The sequence below is a fragment of the Pipra filicauda genome, unplaced genomic scaffold (assembly GCF_003945595.2).
Source record: "Pipra filicauda isolate LSUMZ 115617 unplaced genomic scaffold, ASM394559v2 scaffold111_size4109106_pilon, whole genome shotgun sequence".
Classification (NCBI taxonomy): Eukaryota; Metazoa; Chordata; class Aves; order Passeriformes; family Pipridae; genus Pipra; species Pipra filicauda.
Window position 1 is genome coordinate 2,785,851 of NW_024103563.1, and position 19,464 is coordinate 2,805,314.

The 19,464-nt window shown below is 38.8% G+C and overlaps 1 long non-coding RNA gene across 3 annotated transcripts in view; it reads right to left on the reverse strand.

The window, feature by feature from the left end:
* The window catches only part of LOC113993505, a 126,279-nt gene that overhangs the window by 14,755 nt on the left and 92,060 nt on the right, over positions 1-19,464 (reverse strand). For all 3 annotated transcript variants that reach the window (XR_005564050.1, XR_003542653.2, XR_005564046.1), the window contains exon 4: positions 15,027-15,152. This is a non-coding gene — a long non-coding RNA (uncharacterized LOC113993505). The remainder of the gene's footprint in view (positions 1-15,026; positions 15,153-19,464) is intronic.

The following is a 19,464-nucleotide window of genomic DNA, read 5'->3' on the forward strand; positions in this document are numbered from 1 at the left end:
ACAACATCACATATGTGCAAGAAAAGTCTTGTTTACACTAAACAGTTTGGGAAGAGGAAAGATGTTTTCTAACACAGGAGTCAGCTCATCCACTACCGAAAAGTAACAACTCGGGGACAGTAATGTAGCTCCTGACAGCTCAGCCTAGTATTATGCAGCAGCAGAGAACGAATGCTACTGCTACTACTACTAATAATAAAAAGGTATCAAGTACTACTTATCAAGGAAAAGCTACACAGGCAGAATGTTTCTGTATAATGAACTGTGCATCTGGATCATAAGGGCCTTCAAACAATTAGGCTTCATTTTTCTCTCTCAGCTGTGCAGTGCCCCCTCTCATCCTCTTTGCCTGCTCTGATTCTGACGCAAGTTGTATTCATGGTGTGCACACATTCAGCAAGTGCTGCCATCGTGTCTGAGGCATTTGGGCTCCTCTGAATGCTCTGCTGGGTAACTGAACCCTGGCTCTGTTCTTCTGACCTAGTGCCATCTCTGAAAGGACACAAGGACAGCAGATATAGAGAACTAGCTTCAGCATTCTGAAGTCTGGCACTGCCCCAGAGCTCCAGGAGATGCTTCACTGCCCTCTCCTGAAATCTACCAGGTGGTGGGTGAAAGCCCAGAAAGCGTGCAGACTGTTGTCTTTGCAATTTTATAATTTAAATCCACTGCACAGCTCAAGTAGGTACACTGTTTACTTACCAGTGTTTGTTTGCATTGCTGCATTTCTACCATTCCTACTTGGAGAACAGCCTTCCTCTCCCCACTTCCAGAACAATGCCTTACAGGGAAACACTTACTCATATACTCAGGAGAGCTCCTGCAGCCTTTGCATGGGAAAGAGTGCCAATTGCATGTGGAGATAGTCAGGTCATGTTTCCGCTTAGGTTCAAGTAAACTTCTTCAATTTATTTAGTAATGTGGAATTAACTTTACATTTAAAATAGATCCTGTCCCCATGAACTCAGAATATCAGGAAAACACTCCTTGAGTTTTCAAGGCCTTAACCCTTGCAAGAACTGGAGAAGCTTTCTCTTTTCTCTCCTGTAGCAGCTAAGAACTGCACAACCAGAAGGGGAGCAAAGCAAGCTGGGTGACTACAAAGATAGGAGTACAGACCTATGCATAACACTTTAGGTCTGCCCTTACAGGTGCAACAAGGTTTTATTTTCTATTTCTGTCCTTTGCCTTGCTTTGTTTGCTCCAGAGCATGATCTTCCTTTTCAAGCACCTCTACAGATTACCTTATATTGGTACCACACTGACATCAACCTGTGGCTGACAGTATGCAAAAGTTGGCTGGTATCCTGCAGGGGAATATGCCATCAAGTGCTTTTGGGAGCCATTCACAGACAGCTGTATTTCCTTTCATTTAAATACTCCCTTTTACAGCTAGCCAAATAAACTAAACCATCTAAACCATGTATCAGCTAAGCTTTTGGTGATGACTGGAGGATTTATTCCTTTTTTTTTTTTTTTTCTGTAACTGAATGAACAGTGAAGTAGGCTTGCCACTGGAAACATTGTTACTATTATCATTGCATTATCAAATACCTACAAACTAGACTTGTCACCTATATATGACACCTGCCACAACCAGGCCTCAGGCTTGGCTGCTTGAGGCATCATCATAATAGATAGTGTGGTGAAATAAGTTCTGGTAATCTCCAAAATAGTACTTCACTTCTCCCAGTGGTTCATTAAGTTATTTAAGGCACACAAAGTCCAGATCAGACAGTTATGTATATACATGTAGAGAAGCTAGGAAGCTTTAGAGATGCATAGAAACGGTCCAGCCAAGAGCACTGACAAAACTGAAGTATGGCATTAGATCCTACCTAGGCAACTCAGGCAAACAGAATGAAAACTTGTTTCTCTGTGTAATTGGTGAATAAAGTACTACTTGAGCTGATTCTCAATGCAGCTCTTCTCCCAATAAACTCCATCAAGGAAAAAGTGTACCCCTGATGGGCACCATTTCTGCTATCAGAGCTACACTACTACTGCTCTGAGCCCCTGCTGGACCTCCCAGCCCTGAAAGCCTCCTGACTGGGATATGTCATAGGAAGGAGCATTGCTAGACCCTCTGGAAGTGGTGTTCCTGACATGTATCTTCTCCTCTTTTTAATCTTAATTTCTTCCCTTTTCCCCTTTGCCTTCAGTTTTGACTACCTGGTCAAGTGGACCCCTTGCAACATCACCAAGGCTCTATGAGCAGTGAAGCCATAACAGCCGCATACTAAATAGCACAGAAAAGAGTTGCAAGCTTACTGGGTTGTGCTGGGCTTCCCCTCAGCCATCAGAGGACTGGAGAAGTGCAAGGAAGAGACATCATTAGTGGCAGAAACTCTATTTGCTGTGTGACTGTGTTTGTCTTCAGGAACCTGAAGTTGGAGTTTAATGGCAACTGTCAAGACCATCTTAACAAACTTGTTTTTGCCTGCCAAACCCAGAGTTTCATCCGACTTAAGACTAAATATTTGCTTTCTGTTTCTCGAAATAATTAAGCCCTATAATTAAAGGGTTAAAGGAAGGCTGATTGAAAAGCTTAATACTCTATATGTCATTTTTTTATTAATTTTTCTGAATTTCTATTGAAAGTAAAAAAAAATTAATGGTGTTTTTTGCCATGGGACACAGGTGAAGTCTGTGCTTAAAACCCTGAGTCTTGTTTAAGTATACAGTGACAGGGTCATGCTAATGCCATTGACTCTTTAGACCAATTTATTCCACTTACATTAACACAACATCAACAAGTCCTTGGTCTCTCTGCAGTAAGCAATGCTGCCAGTTGTGATGATGGTATTTGCAAATGAAACCTTGCCTGCTGTGAGCTGCTGGGTTGAAAGGCAAGTGCTAGACATTTGAATCCAATGTTAAGCAGAAGTGTGATGATGTTTTGAGAATGAACTTGTAGCAGGTTTCCAATTTGTCTTAATTACTGTGGTATTGCATTTCTTCAACAGCCCGAATAATACCATGAAGCTTGTTTTGTTACACTTTACCAAGCATATATATCTCCTTGCATGGAGGTACATACATGGTCTGATGTCCTTTTTATATTTCCCATTTTTATATTCTTAATTTTTTTTTTTGCAGTGTAGGCCTCTAGTTCTTCATCCTTTACCCCCTATCCACATTAGATTCTCCCCTTGTCTGTCCCCACAGATGTAGAAATGAATTTATTTGGTTTCCCTTCCCACAGGATGAACCTGGAGAGCATGTCTTCCCACCTCTGTCAGTCACCGTACTGAGATATACAGCGTTCACAAGCACTACAGTGGCATATGCTCAGCTAAAAGAAGTAGTGAAGTTCTGCGTGGTAAAATAATTTACTCACCAATATTTTCTATTAATTGAAGCAGATTCTGTTCAAACAGAGCAATACCTAGCCAGCCAATTGTATGGAGAAGGAGGCAGAGGCAAGTCTAGAAAGTATTTTTAGCTTTTTTTAAAATCAGATTTTTGCACAAGCTTTGTCTATTTTTGGTTCTAAAGTAAGAATAGGTATTAGCAATTACATATGCAGGGACCACCTCCATTTTTAGCTCAGTGTGGCCATTTACACCTATCCTAAGCAGCTACAGTACAGCATCTGGAAGAGGCAGAACACTGCACCTGCCTCCTGGAAGTGTAATTGTGACAACCCCCACTGCAAAGGAGATGGAGACTGACCACGCTCTGCTGTACACACCACAGTGTCTGATCCAAATGACTGGTAGGAGGAGCACTACCAGGGCAAGGAACTGAGAGAGGTGAAAGGAAAAGTGACTGAAGCATTCAGTGGTTATAAAGGAGCACTTCAATATGTTTCTGCTTCAACGGCAGTGTACAGTGTGATGAGAGGGAAAAGAAGTGCAACATGCAGACATTGGTGATAGTAGCAGTGGGACAAAATGGAAATTGTGCTGTAGGTAGAGACAAACCAGCAAATTGGAATGGCTTTTTTTTCAACTGTAAAAAGAGAGCTTTCATACATACCTGTTATTAGGGCACCCTTCACACACAATATCAAAAGGAAGTGCAAATCCCAACTGCATTTGGTTTCACTTATATGTTGTTTTAATCACTGAGCAAGGAGTATCTAAGTGTGCTGTAGAAAAACTATGATAAATGCCAAATTTTCATACCAAAACAGAGCTTTTGCCTCCAATCCTTTGATGACAAATTCTTGCTATGCAAGAAGCATGGCAATTAATGACAGAGATTCAGGGTAGAAGACACAACATAAAGGCAGTGATTCTTCTGCTGCTATTGTTGCGCTTCTCACAGGAATGCTCCTGGTCTTTCTGAACATCTTGCCAATTAATTTTGATTTCCAGTGGTTTACATCTGTTTCCTCAGGGTAGGTGTCAGAAGTCATGGTCATTTTTAACAGCCTATATAAAGGCAAGTTCATCTGCTTCACTGGGGTGATGGTTACCTGGCATTATGCAAATGGGGAAATTCAGACTTTATCAAAGAGAGTGGGAATTCTGAACAAGGCAACAATGGGGCTGAGCTCTATTCAATCTAAACAATTTCCTGATCCCATAGAACATGCCTGGCTGCATTACTTGAAGCTGGGCTGGTGAAAAACCTGGCTGTAATCACCTGGATCTCAGAACCAACACAGTCAGCGGAGGCTAAAATTTCTCTTTGTGACCACCCAGACTGTCTCTTGAATTGCAAAAATTGTTAACAATATTTAAGAAATGATGGCTAAAAAGAGAGGGGAAATAGCCATATTTTAAATTGGTGCAAGCAGAAATGGGCACGGGTCTGGGACTTGGACAGAAAGATCAGTCACTTTTGGATCAGAGGTGCTGGCATATCATTGAAACAATCTGTTGAGGCAAAGAACAAATGGACTGCACACTGGATATCAGGACTCTGTACTGCCTGTATCATGTTACCTACTGTTCAAGGTTACAAGACTAATGTACACAAAATAAGGTCAATCACAGCAGCATCTGATGCATTCAATGTATTTTTGGATGTGTGTGACTTCTCAATTTCACACCTGCGCAGCAGGGCTTGATTCTTATGTTACAATTGCTTCTGACTCAGTAGGCACTACAAATAATCAGTGCTCCTTGATTTCCCCACCTCTCTACCCGAGAAATCTGTTACCTATATTTGGTTTCATGCCAGATCAAAAGCAACTAATTCCATTTTTAACCCTGAAGCTGTTTAATTGTTTTTCTCCTCCTCCACCCTTTTCCTTCACTGTGAGAGGGTAATGACCCATTTTTGAATGGGTTTGTAACCCCCTCGGTCACACAGTTAACAACTGCTCTAAAAGGTCTACTGGATTCACAGAGAGAAAACGACCTTAACATCCCGTCTTATAACAATAACAGTCAGGCAACTTTGCTGTAATGCTAATCACACTTTCTAAATTTCATGCATTTGGGGTCTGAAAAGGAGGGGGTGTGTGTCTCTCCTAAATTTCTTTAGGCAACACAAAACACACTGAAGATATTTCACTTTTGCCCACTGCCTCCCTGCAGAATTATCCCCTATGACAAGGTGCAATGTACTCGATTACCTACATTCAAAATAAACACCAAAATACACTCAGGATATAATCACTGCAGATTACCTTACCCACCTATCTTAAACCTCTCTTGGTTATTGTAGATGTTGGTTTGGCCCTTGTTTGCCAGCCTGCATGTTGTAGGAGAGCTCTGGAAGCAAAGCAAGCTCTGTGGATAGCAAGGTATTTCAGGGAGGAGAAAGTTTTGAATAAAAAATTCTCTCGCGATCAGAGAAAGAATGGGCAGAATGATTAGAGGGGAGATCTAGAATCAAGGATCTGATGATTCCTCTTGGCTTTTTTTTGTTGGTGCAGACAAATATGCATACACAACACAGTTGCTCACAGCCCTGTGGGCTGCACGTGTTTTGGTTCTTCTTCCAGCAGTACAGGCAGCTAAAGTTGCAAGGCTAGAAGTCCCTTACAGATAAGCAGAAGCCACAGTCCTGTGACACTACTAGGGTTAGCACGGCCCTACCTCTAACTGGAGTGTGTATGGCTGCTTCTTATAGTGTTGTTCAGGATTTCACCTTGGAAACTGCAACACTTCAGCCTGTGTTCCTTAGCAAAGCTCTGGAAGAGCAGGTCACTGAGGAAACTGCCCACTACCAGGAGCCCTACCTCATAGCAGAGGGAGTGAGTCTCCATTAGCATATTGCTGTACTCAGCACAATGTGCTGGGACTGATGTGGGTTTTAGAAGAGCACTCACGTATAACACATGCTGTCAAAAAATCCTCTTATCCTTCAGTGATCCAAATGGCAATGCTCTCAGTGTTCCCAAAGCCAGCAACAGGATTAAACAGATCACTGTCCATGAGTTTGTGTGAAACTGTTGTAAACTTGTGATGTTAAATGGATAGCCAGTATTTTATATAAACAGGCTCAACAGAGTCATGAAATATTGTCTTGTGACTTTCAGAATGGGGACGTTTATAGAGATGCTCCAAACATCTGTGACTGGAAGACTGATATACAGAGAACAAAGTGAACATTACTGGGGTTAAGTCACAAATTTCACATTTTGAGTGACAAACACGTATTTACCAGTGATAGTATATATCAAAATTAGTCACAATTTTCTATTAATATGATTTTTGCATTTGCCTTCCTAAGGATGATTATAGGTATTTCAAGTACAGAGGACTAGATACCTGGTCAAATATCGTAGTCTTATTTCCACTTTGACTCTTATTCACAATTCATTTTTTTCCACCACAGCCATGCTTCAGGGGCTGCCTCTGTTTACAAAGCTTCAGTCCTTTTCAGGCTAGCAGTAAAAGGAGCTCAAGGAACTGAAGAACAGCCCTAATAGCCAACAGAAGCCTTTACCGTGTTTGTAGCAGGTGCTAGCCTAGCCTCTTTCAAGGTAGTTCATAAATTAATAAAAAGACCACTTGAAATATTATAAGCAGTATATAAAATAATAGAGACAAAGCACACAAATACTTATCATAAAATCACGTAAAATGGATTCTAAGTATTTCAGTTTATTAATAGATTCTAACCTACACCTCCAGGGAAAGAGAAATAGATTAATCATCCCATCCTCTTTATAAAAATCAAAACAAACCATGTGTTTTATCTAGGGTTTAGATGGCAACGAGGGGTACTTTTTGCCAAGTGGTTACTAAAGGATATCCACCCACCCCTATCATAGGTTTTGCAACTGGAAGGAGCCCAGGTGGCTCAAACAATGTTTGTCAATCCTGTCTTGATAGAGCAACTACCTTTTCCTGAGCTGCTGTTGCTGCTTTCAAACAGATCAATTGTATTCAGTCAAGGTGATGGTGTTCATTCTGCAACACCGCCTTGACCTGCAAGATGTTTCATTTTTCTGCAATGCACTGCAGCAACTGCATGGGTAAGACATGTGTCTTTGGCTTGGTGTTTTTCTGGCAAGCTTATGTTTCCACAGGCATGTCAACACCTCCTTGGATATTAGCAGGAGTATAAAATGTTAGTTTATGCTAATAAGTAATACATTGAAAAACAAAGAAAAGGTCAGAAACTCTAGTTTTATATTATGTGATTCCCCCAGACAAAATAAATCCGATTCATGGTAGATGCTTACAGTTTTCCAAGAGATATATTTATAGCTGTGAATATGTACTTTGGCTAACCCTACTGTAAGCATAAAGAAGGGAGAAGAGGAGGGTGAGGGTTTTTTTTCACTTTTAAAGTAAAAGACGGAGGTTAATTGGTTCTGCTAGCTGAAGGGTTATGTGCCAGGCAGCAGGAGCATTCATTGTAATAGAAGAACTACAGAGACAAATGAGCCCGGTCCACAGGATGAAAATATCCACATAATGCCTTGAGATACAGAGAAAGAAACACCAAGGCACAAATAACATAAAATAAAATTAAGAAATCTCCGGCCATTTCAGGTACAGAGATATTAACCGTTATCTTGTGCAAATAATAAACAATTATTTGCTTAGAAGGGTAAAGAACATGTTGTTTCTGTGCTGTAATTGCTAGAAGAGGTGGTCAAGTCAAGACTGAAGTATTGCTTGGTTGTCACCATCAAATTTACCCTTTCTGGCTCAGAGACTCCAGAGCCCAAACTAGCTAAAGGCATTTTGTCATTAAAGGTTTTTGTCATGATCACAAGGAGCAAATCTCACTTATTTTCTCCCTTTAAATCGGTGATGAATGATTTGTGTGAGCAAAGGAGTACTGTAGTAAAAGCAAACAGGAACAGATCTCATAGACCTTGAAGGAAAATCACTAAAGAAAGGGGCAGTTACTCCATGGCAATGTTTCACAGGCATTGGCCATTACAAACATGTATATAAACTTATCATAAAATATCTACAGAAGGAAGGGGAGATCTGGATAAACAAAAAGAGCCTTTACTTAATTTTCTTTTTTATCCAACTTTTTTTTCTGCTTAGTTGCAAGGAGCCCATGGGCGAGATGCACAATTTTGTATAGGAAAATTATCTTTATTTTTCTTATTTCTTCGTATTCTGTCTAGTTTTCTGTCTCTCTACCCTTTCTTTCTTTCTTTGGCAGAAACTACAATTCTCCTTCAACAGCAACCTGCTTTGGAGAAACTCTCCCTGTACTTGTCCATCACTCTTCACTTAAGGTCACACATCATTTCCAAGGCTGACGATAATAGTACCTCATATCACCTCAAGCCACACAAAAGCCAACAAGAGCACCTGCAGTAGCCCATCCTCGGGAAAAGTGTTAGATACCACTTATCATACTGAAAAAACTGCTGCTAAAATACTACCAGTTTCTCTCAGGTCTTCATTTCTATTCACAGCATTACAAAAGCTCCGGAAGTGGTCCCATCTCTATAGTACAGACAGAGTTCTGTGAAAGCTTATGGAAGGAATGATATGAGCCAGCACCGGTGTGTGGCAGCAATTTCCTCCAGACCTAGCTGGAGCCACAATGCACAGAACTTCAACAGTATTTGATTCAATAGGAATTGAGAACCTGAATAGCTTTCAGGATCTGGGACAGCAAGATTAAGAGATGGGTGTCTGGAAGATGTTTTGGTCTGACTCTACACAGACCTAAGTGATTCAGGGTTTTAAGTTCCACTTTCAAACATGATCTTAATGTAACTTCTTAGGATCACACCTTTTCCATGATTTTCATAGGAATGTCCACTTGGATGAATAAAAGCTTGCAGTTTGGATCAGACGTAGTAGTCTTTTCCTTCTAATAGATCTTTTACTTTATTTGATGTCCAGCTCATCAGCTTAATATTCTTCCCCGTAATTGTTAAAATTGTTAAAATTTTGCATTCTGCCCTACAAAGTCTGAAATAGTTTAAAAATATATATTGCTAATGCAGGATTTGGCAACTGCTGTGACAGTTCCACTGTGCACTGCTGAGGTGACTCTTTTTTCTTCTGGCTCTTATTAAATGGACTTGGGGAAGTAAGTCTACATTTCCTTTGGTAGGTCAGCTGTAAAATTTTACTTAATAACTAAAATAAACTAATGAAATTATTTCCCGTGGGATTGAACAGATGTGTAACTGAGAGAAACTCAGAGAAGGAGATTAGCAAGGAGTCTTTTTTCTTTCATTTCTTATTAATACAACACTAAACCACAAAGCACTGAAATTTCTAGAGTGAAATTTCTTTACATTTAACAGACTGTGAATCCATACTTTTTTCATATGCTTGTCACATATAAGAGAACAACATTATTATTTTTTTGCAGGTTCATATATTAAAAGACAGATCTTAGAAATTGTCCATCTGATCAAGTTCAGTGCATTGCTATGTGAACTTCTAGTTTTTGTAAAAAAGGTAGATACTGTGTAGATTAGATTATTTGTTTTCTCACAGAAAATATTGTGCATTAATATACACAGTACCCATACACATAATATTAATGACTTAAAAATAGTAACCATGTGCAAAAAATATATTCTATGGAATTAAACATTAACATTGGAATTATTTTACTTCCAATGTTTATTGTTTATCCTTCTGGAAGGGGTGACTGTTGTACAAAATTCTCTGTTACTCTTTCCAGTAAAAGGCCACATTAACATTTCTGAATGACCTAGTTTCAAATTTTCTGCTTTCCCCCTCTTACCTCATAATGATTATTCTGCTATGCCTGAATTTATGTTAACATGATAATTTCTGTTTCTCACTCTTATTAAAAAACAGAGATAGGATATTTATTGGAAAGCGTTCAAGGGGGGATTTCTTGTTAGTTTGCTTTTAAATTTTCAAATTGAAACTAGAACAGTGTTATTTCTTTATGCATTATTGTTGATTCTGAGGTCTTTTACAGGGGGCCATGAAGAATGGAGCATCAAACGAAATGGTTCAATAAAAACTAAGCAGGACAGTGGAAAAACACCATTTTGATTCTACCAGTTTTTTAAAAATATATGAAATAAGAGGCAAATTAAAAATGTAAATATTTTTTAATGAAAACTTAAAGGATTTTAATTAAAGAAAAAATATTCCTACAAGTTCCAAGTAAAATATTAACTTTTTCTTTTTTTTTTTTTTTTTTTTTTTTTTTTTTTTTTTTCTTTTAATGGAACAATTCAGTAAAGCTTAATGGAATACACAACCCTGCAGTTTACATTTTTCTCCAGAAGAATTGCTTCAGCTAAAAACTGATGCAGCTCTGAACAAAAGATATTTGAATACATTTTATTTTGCCTTTTTTGTGATTTATTTACTTCCCTGAAAAGTCTTTCTGAGTCCTACCATTTGGCTAGGTGAATTTAGGATAGTTAAAATGGAAATATTCAGAGAATAAATAAAAAAAAGTAAAAACTGGGAAAACAACCACCAAGAACTGTTGTAATCATCTGGGAATTCTATTGTATGCATGGTTGAAAAAGTACGCATTGTTATTAGTTTAACTACTGGGATGGCCAAAAAACTGTAACTTCTCATTCACTTTTATGGGACCATTAAATTTAATGATAAAACTTTATAGAAACTTAGCTTCATTGATGTATCTGTTTTTAAATCAAATGAAATATAAGCCATATCATGTGATTGCATAACCCTAATTCACAAAATGCTTTACATTTTTTTATTTATATGACTTAGATAAAGAAAAATCTAAATATAATAACCTTTTTCTTTAGTTTTTTCTTTATTATGGAGATCTTTGAAATCTCCACTGAGACTTTCTGTTATTATAAATAATGAAATTATTTGAGCAGGTAATTTTTTAGGAATTTTTACAGTTCTGTCTTGTAACTAGAAGTTTTAAAACTGTTATTTTAGGAATGCTAGAAAATGCTCATTGCCATTTTAATTTAAATGAATATGAATTATTTTATCTTTTAAAAGCTCTGTTTAATAAAAACATTCAACTGAAGCTTGTTTGGTACCTATACATTAAAATTAATTAAAATTAATTAATTAATTAGAGTGTTAGAACCTGATGCTGGATTTGTACATTTCTTAGAATGGAAATAAAAATATGTGCTTGCCTACATAGATGTTTGTGCGTATTCCTTAGAAGGGAAAATGGATTTAACTCCTATTATGGAATGCATTCACCTTGCACTATAGAAATCCTTAAGTGCACGGTGGGGCTGCAGAAATGAGTAGTGCCTATAGTCAACAAATATTAACTAAAAATATCAGACTTTGCATTTTTTTATTGTTTCCAGACAAGACAAAGAAGCAACTGCACCATCCTCTGTGCTAAAACTGGACTAATCAAAGACATCAATTTCACTCTGTGGAAGAGGTGCTGTGAAAAAAATGTTATAGTACACTGAATTCTCTGTTGATTTTAGTATTCAACTCTGCACCACTGGCATCAGAGGCTAGAATATCCTATAGTATATGTTAAATGATGTTCCACTCCATGCAACACTCACATATTAAAATGAAAGTAAGAGCTCCACTTAGGACAGGATGAGCAGTATAATTTCTGTTCAATGAATTCCCACAACTAGTACTTTGTGGAAGAACTGAGGCAAACTGTCAGAAGGCAGTGAAATTAGTTCTGATGTGGTTTTGCTTTCGCATCAGAAAATATTGAAATAAGCACTCAAGACACATGGTTACCTTTTTCAAAGCTGCCCAGCCTTTCTCCTTCATTGCTGACTCTCTCAGTGTGAGAATGGTAGAAAGACATCATTTTGCAACAGAGGTCATACTGGAAAGAACGATGCCATGCATGACTAATGAAGTCCTCTGATTCAGGGGGAAATTTTGATTTACATTTCAAATCAATATCAATCTCTACCCAAAACAGGTTTTGAGCAAAGAAGAAAGTGAACTCTGCATTTCCATGGAGATAGTTTATGAAGCATAACATACAATGGCTAACATTTCATATGCTATTTCTTATACCAAAGTGCATGTTACTCCTTGCTAAAAGAGCACAGCAATTCATGAAAGCAATTAGTATTTCTCTGCAGGTTCCATATATATCTAAAAAAGTGATGTTATTTATTATCCAATTATTGACATTAATTTATATAGTAAATTCTCTCTTACATACAATTGAGATAGATTGTAGTCCTAAATACAGAATACTTTCCCTAATAGCTTAAAAGGAAAAAAGCAAGGCAAAACTATCACTTACAAAACTTTCTCATTAACACTTTTAGCTATGAAAAGTTTGGTTAGTGTATCTCCTTCACAGTTTGATTTTTGTTTCCCGTGCAGGGTATAAAGCTGTCAGCCTCAGTTATTGTTCATGAAAAAAACTATTTTGGTTTTTTTTGCTTTTTTTTGTATTCAGAGTCTCTGCCAAGAACAGGTTCTTAGTGCTCAGCACAGCTGAAAGGGATGGGCTCTAGCAAGGAGTCAAATACAAATGGTTATACCAAAATTGATGCAAATCCATATGGACATCATCTCTTCTATGAGAGAAGAAAAACACACTGAATGAGCAGCAACAACACTTTGGGAGTAGTTAGAAACATTTTCTCTGCTCTGGCAAAAAAATAAACAGAAAGCAGTCCCTGATTCAAACCAATGCCCAAATTCCCAACAGCAGAGCAGGTAACTGAAGTTTATGCCTCTATTGAATTGTGGGAATGGATGCATTTTGAGACAAGTTGACATGAATTAGTGACAAGAGTGTGTCTTAGCTTGTGTCTTATTTTTGCTAGTCATGCCAATCTGGCAGACTGTCCCTGAGCTGGATTCTGTCCTCGCTCATAACAAAACTGTTAACACAGCTGCAGCTGCCAGTCCAGATGTGCCTCCACAGTCTCTGTGCAGTTCCACCATATCCTTCCCTTTAGGGATACCCAAGGAAAGAAAAGAGTGATAGGAACTGAGGCATTTGATGGCAATGAAGTTGCAGAAATGGTAAAGTGGGAAAGATTTTGCTCTGCTAGAATTTTTGTTACAGATGTTACTTGTGCCAGAATAAAAATGGATTTTCAGATGATAACACTGGCAGCAGCTGAAAGCAATGGCCATTAGGAAATTCCTAGCACATTTTACCTCTGACCTGTGTAAGCAGATACTCCAAACTGTCACAACGTTGCTTTCACTGGTACAAGTTCCAAATCATAAGTGTTATTTAAACCTGGAAGCATACACACTGCTGATTGCATGTGAGGTGCCTTCTGCTGCCTGCCTGCACTTCAGAGCTTTTCGTTTCCACAGTAGGGTGCACTCTCCAGGTATGAGTATCACATTAAATCCTAGTAGAAGATTATACAGATGACATAAACTAAATTACTGAGGAATATGCTATGTAGAAAGAGGAAAAATGTGAAGAAAAATGGCACCAAAAATATCACATAAAATTTCTCATACAGTAAGAACTTCCCCAAAACCTGTAGTTATTCTTTCCAAAGACTAAAAGGTGCTTTGACCTTGTCTTCGAAGGTAAACCCCAGAGCATCTCACAACAAACCACAGTATTTCCCTCTCTCCATAACTTTTTGTCAGGAGTGCAAAAGACATGAAAGCTGCCACTCTGGCCTGACATGTCTTTGGAATAGTCATGGGTGCAGAATAAGGACATAAAAAGTATTAAACTGAATTCTGTGATTTAGAATCGAAGAGAATAAAGCACGGAGATGAAGGATTAGATCTACACTACACTACTGTATTTAACAAAAACACGTATAAAAGACAAATGAAGAACCAAGTCACCTTTGTTTGACAGCAACTACACACAGCTGTTTTCTTTTCTGAAGGAAAGGAAGGAAAGAATAGGAGTTTGTTTGTTTTTTGGGTTGTTTTTTTTTTCCCGAGTGAAACTGCAAGTGGAAATTTGAGATAAAGATAACTTAATTATACAAGTAGATTTTAGCTCTGACAGAAAGGTTAATGATCCAACATTTGGAAGTATGCCAGGACACATTAGTGACCATAAGCAGTCATAAATTTGGTTTTACATTCAAGTGAAAGAAGCCCTGCAGTATAGTATCTCTTGTCATCCTGGTGAAACATTGACTATGTGATGAGTTGGGAAAAATAAAACCTTTGTATTCAATAACATCCTTTCCTGTGAGAGCTGAGTTGAATCTGGAGATCACCCATGTGAATCCCAATAGCAATCCTATTTCAGTTCCAATATTGTATCATTATTATAATTTTCTTGCTGGGTTTGTTCTTTATATTCAGAAATACAGCACTCTACAGAGATAGATGTTCTGCCTCAAGTTGTGTTAATCTCAATAGTACATGAATTCATTTGTAAAGGGGACAGAGAGAAGGGACTAAGGCCAGCTACCATATTGGAAGATACACACTACAGCATTATCTAGAAACAGTGCAGAGGGGAAAACGCTCCAAGAATTTTTATTTTTTTTTTTAATATTGAAAAAACTAAGGCCAACTATTCAGAGTGAAGTTGGTGAGAGGAGAGGAAAAAAGTGCTGTCACCATGGGTGTAGATGCTGCTCACAAAAAAAAAAAAAGTAGAGACCTGAAAAATTCCAAGGGAAAAAACATCATGTTTAGAGCAGTGGAGAATAAAGAGTAAGCTGACAGACCAGACAAGAGAAATGGATCAGTCAAACACAGGAATTAAAAGAAGAGTAAAACCCAGAGAACTCTGTCAGTTTAACATACCTTTTAAAGTGTCTAGCTTGACAGAACCTTAGGAGAAAAAGATTACTTCAGTAAGAAATACTGACGATCCTTCCTGCTGCACAACGAGTCCAACATGTTGGACCTGAGAGGGACCTCTGAACAGGCCTGGGAATGACATAAAGAAAGGCACAGGCTTAGATTAAAAAACTGCATAGTACTAGCCTGAAAATCCCAAACCAGACCATTACAATACAGATAGAAAGGCAGATAGATCAGAAACTGCAGATAAACAGGAACTGATTTCATTAAATAAGCACTCAGTCTATGATAAGCAGGATATTGCTTGGGCAAACAGTGCACAAGCAAAACCTTTTCAAGAACAACTATATTCAACAGTTATCTCTGTTTATATTCTCTGTAAATATACTTTCCTGATATATGTCACAATAATAGCTCCTAATTTTTCCCTTTCACTGGATTTACGCTTTTGTAAGTGCATTGGCTTCATCAGTGGGCCTCCCAAATTGCCTCAGGCTACATGAGAGCAGCTCATACCAGCCCAGTGTAAAGGAACATATTTCCACTACAACCACTGCAAACATAATCATGTTTCACTCCTACTTGCAAATTCCTGGAGCTCCTTTGTGTCACTTCTGATTTCTGAACCCTTCCAAATTTACTTGCATTCCTTCCCATAATTTCATTGGAACCCATCACTGCTTGTAGCAGAGCACAACAATGTATATTTTCTGAATGATCGGAAATACAACCATCACATATCCCCATACAAGCCCTGAGCAGTCCACCTTGACCCTGCAAAGCCCTTAGTTGAATTTTTTTCCAGAGCAGTTGTTTTTAGGTTATTGGACTGAATCCCATTTATTCTGGCTTCCAGTAGACCAGAGCTTTGGCTTCCCAAGCATCTCTTCCTTATCTCATTAACTACTTATTTTCTGGTTTCCCATTTTAAGCTCACACACAAGCAGCCTCTGGGACATGGGTCCATTACAACTGCATCCCATAAACACAAGGACGTGCCCGTGATGCCCTACGAGGTCCAAGCAGGGACCAGGCCGTGCACAGAGGTCACAGTGAAGGGGCGTCTGGGATGCAGCAGTACCTGAGCACAGTGATCTAACTCTCTGCTACCTCTCATCACCTTCTCCAGTTTCCCAGAGCTATGGCCACTCCATCTTCTGCCTAGTGCCTAAATGATACAACTGCCTAAATGATACAACTGTCAGTACCATAGCATCAAGGTTAATAGTTATATTCGCAGCATGGGTATTTTTCTCAGTTCACATCAAAATTGATATGTCCTGAAGAGCTGGTCATGTATTCCTTCATGCTGTAAATGCCTCCCCACCTCCTGACTTCACTGGGAAACTTAACTGAACAAGCAATGTGACACAAGAGTTTCAGTGTCAGCTTCAGGAGTCAGGAAAACTTAAAAAACGCTCTAATTCATTTTAGTGGCCCTTAGACAGTAAACTTATAATTACTTCTATGATTATATCATGTAGATTTTCATAGCTTACAAGCAAGAGCCATTTATGCTGGGAAAGACCACTGATACTTTCTGTGTTTCTCTTCATGTTATCTAGCCTTACTAAAATTACAGTTGCTATTCTCTGCCTCTGAAATAAACTGAATATTTAAACAATATAATTCTAGTCTTAAATTTTGACTGAGTTCCAGTTAATTAATCTTCTTCCATTCCCTATCTCTCCTTGGCCTGAGAAAGCCTATACGCAATACTATTTGTATTTCACAGATATAGGAAGCTGTGGAAGAACAGCATGAAGAAGAAAGAACTATATAACAAAAATTTCACTGTTTGTTGAGAAAAGGAGGATCAGGAGTGACCTTATTGCTCTCTACAACTGCCTGAAAGGAGGTTCTAGCCAGGTAGGGTTGGCCTCTTCTCCCAGGCAGCTAGCTACAGAATTAAGCTACACCAGGGGAGGTTTAGGTTGGATATTAGGAGGAATTTCTTCACAGAAAAGGTGATTAGACATCCGAATGGACTTCCCACGGTGGTGGTGGATTCACCATCCCTGGAGGTGTTTAAGGAAAGATCAGATGTGGCACTTGCTGCCATGGTCTTGTTGACAGGGTGGTGTTGGGTCACAGGTTGATGATCTCAGAGGTCTTTTCCAACCTAATTGATTCTGCAATTCTGTAAAAGGATGATCACATGCTTGTGTACAAAAGCAGGAGGAAATCTGGTAGACATTTGTCAGTATGATGTAGCTATGTTTAAATAAAGGACCAGGAAAAAATATTAAAAATAGTTATGTTGACACTATGAATTTATGCTTAGCTCCAAACTAAATGTCATTTTGGGGAGAAGTAACAAAGTTGAGTTCATGGTAAAGTCATGAAAAATGTGAGCCTTTGCTGGACAGGATGGCAACTATATTGGTCTTCTGAATTTACTGTACTGTCATAGCCATGTCTGGGGCTGAATTGGTTGGGCCAGAGCTGAGATGGATATCCACCATTCCATGGCTGTGCCTTCTAAACAGCCCTCAGTTTACTGAAGTGATTTCTAGCACAAATTAAGCATGAGCTGGGCCTTTTCCTCTTATCTGTGAATGGCAGAAGCAGCGGGTAATAGGAAATGCCTATGCTTCTCTTGAGGAAGGATTTGACTGAGGAGACACCAGGCACTGTGCAGAGGTACAGTGAAAAAACTGCAGGTGCAAAGCTGCTTTCTCACTTCCTGAGCAAGGTGAAAGGTCTTTGTATAACTTCTTTTTAAAATGATTATGCACATAAACTATGAATAAATTAGGAAAAAGTTAGCAACAGACTAACCAGGATATGCTCAGAAAGACCTTATTAAAAAGTCCATGAATATGGCGCTTCAAAAATGAAAAATCCATTGTTGCCACCTTTTGAAATTCCTTTTTGAATACAGTCCTAAATATAAGTGCTTATTGTTAACTTGAAAAAAAACCCACAAACCCAAACCAACAAAGAGCTGAATGAGAATAGAAGAGAGTTTGAGAGCACAGTTCTCACTTGCACCACCCCATCTTGCTAGCTGGATGGAGGTGTTAAATGTAAAGGATAAAGGTGGAAACAGGAAGGGACATTTTCCAGAAGCTAGTAATGGTAGTGGCACTTAATCTGTAGGCATTAACCACACACAAAAGAGCTAATGTGTGGATTTTATGAGGTCTGAAAACTCTGAAAAGCTGGAACTTCTAAGAGGGGTGGGGGGCCAGGCGTAGCCCTTTAGCATTGGAGCCATTATTTGTTTCAGGCTGAGCATGCAAAAACTGAGCCCTCCTAAATCTGTGTGCAATCCTGAAAATGCTGACTTTCACTTTTTAACCCTCTGCTAATTTGCCAAAGTAATTTTTCATTTCCCAGCTCCCTATACCTGCAGAATGTACCATGCTTGATGACTGCAGCATCTCTAGAGGAAATACCTTTTTCACATACAGAAACAAATGCTATTGAGCTGACAGACTGAAAGAGTTCACTTTATGCCTAGAGACACCTGCCTTGGGCATCACGTCCGTGACATTCAGCTTTCACTGCCTGTGGCTTTGCCCCTCCTGGGCAGTTATCAGCCATCCTCTATTCTCATATTCCATATATCTGCCAACAGATGTAGCAAAATTAAACCCCATCTGTTGGATAATGTCTTGAGTTTCATGTCCTATTTAGCTCTCTTTGGCCTACAGTCTCCAAAGACAGATTTAAACTGCTGGTTTGCCTACGGCTTCAAGCAGAAATACATGCGTGTGTGTGTCTGTGTGTCTGTGTGTGTCTGTGTGTCTGTGTCTGTGTGTCCTCCTCTGAAGTAATTTTCCTTGTCCCCTGTTTACAACAACCAGGCACTTCAGCACAAACTGTTTTTGACAGGGGAATAATGTGTGTACCGTGTGGGAATATTTAGCACAAAAGATGTTCACTTTACTGGAATTTGCATAGGAAAACTCTGCCCAGAGTCCTGACTGGGGAGCCTCCTCTGATCTGCAGTAAGTGCAAATGGACGAACAAGTTATTTCCATTACTCAAGACACTGTGCAGAATTTGTACAATTTCAAAGCCAGCTGGAAGGAGGAGTTTTACAAAGCCTTGGGGCAAGGTACTCAGAGATGTTGTGAAACGCCAAAAGGATTTCTCAGTGGGCAAAATAAAGGTTATGTTTTAATAGAGGAGAAAGATCTCAGATAATCCAGAGAGATCTTAAGGTTTCCTCTCACTGCTCACCACGTGATGCTACCAAAACATATGTTTTGTTACCTCTCTGGAGACATGAATTAATGCTGTATTTGGCTGTCAGTTGGTTTCTATTGGTTTTCTTCTCTTCAGCAATCACTGTCCTAGAGATGTCTCAATTCTCACACAGGAAAGAATGTTTTCACTGATAAAATTCCCCTAGGAACAACACCAAGTAGCATTCAATTCATCCAAAAATTATGCAGGCATGTTATCAAATTATTAGCTATTTGGACAA